This window comes from Monodelphis domestica, chromosome 5 (assembly GCF_027887165.1).
Source record: "Monodelphis domestica isolate mMonDom1 chromosome 5, mMonDom1.pri, whole genome shotgun sequence".
Taxonomy (NCBI): Eukaryota; Metazoa; Chordata; class Mammalia; order Didelphimorphia; family Didelphidae; genus Monodelphis; species Monodelphis domestica.
The window spans coordinates 226,032,476-226,033,259 of record NC_077231.1 but is presented as its reverse complement, the minus strand read 5'-3'; the positions used below and the strand labels follow the sequence as shown (position 1 = coordinate 226,033,259).

Here is a 784-nt window from a genome sequence, read left to right as displayed (position 1 = left end):
GCCTCCATGGGACTGGTTGCGGCCCAAAAGGCCAGTGGAGGCCATGGTGCATGTTGGAAACTCTCAGAGGGGGCCCCTGGCTGTGGCTCTTGTGCCCAGGGTCAGGGCTGGCAGCTGGGCTCTGGGGCGGCTTCTCCAAACCACTGGCACTGACTCTGGAAGGCAGGTGCTCTGGGTGTGGTCATAACTTGGAAAGGTGCTCATTAAGTAGATCCTTGCAGGCCAGGGGGTATAGCTCAGGGGTAGAGCATTTGACTGCAGATCAAGAGGTCCCTGGTTCAAATCCAGGTGCCCCCTACCAGCTGCCACATGTTTTAGACTTGCCACATGTTCCTCTTCCTCTGGCCTCCCAAAAACCTGCAAGAACCCAGCCTCTGTCAGCCTCAGCCTCAACCTTGTTCCTGCCTGTGGCTGGCACACTCTAAGTATGACATCAGACTGGCCCCACACCCCTGCAGGAGCCCCCAGCTTGTCTCTCAGTGATGTTGGAGACACAGACTTCTCCTTGCTTTTTGGTGATGTCAGGACTCAGGGCAAACAGAAGCCTGGGACCTCCTTTAGGTACAGCAGTCTCCCATTGACTCCCACTTTCCTCCCTCTCCAATCCTCTTCTGGGGCCTACAAAAGCCTCAAGTAGAGGCCACTTGAGTGGCCTCTCTCCAAGCGGAGAGCTTGTGACCATGCATACACTTCAGCAGGCATCATCCCTTGTGGATCAGGGTCAGAGGGTGACTACTATTACATAGAAAATGAAAATTAACCAGGATTCTGGTCTGTGGCCTGC

The 784-nt window shown here is 55.1% G+C and overlaps 1 non-coding gene across 1 annotated transcript; it reads left to right on the top strand.

Annotated features, from left to right (window-relative positions):
* Positions 1-225: 225 nt before the first annotated feature.
* On the top strand, positions 226-297 carry TRNAC-GCA (transfer RNA cysteine (anticodon GCA)). Its single transcript has one exon. It is a non-coding gene; the product is annotated as a tRNA-Cys (tRNA).
* The last annotated feature ends 487 nt before the right edge of the window (positions 298-784 follow it).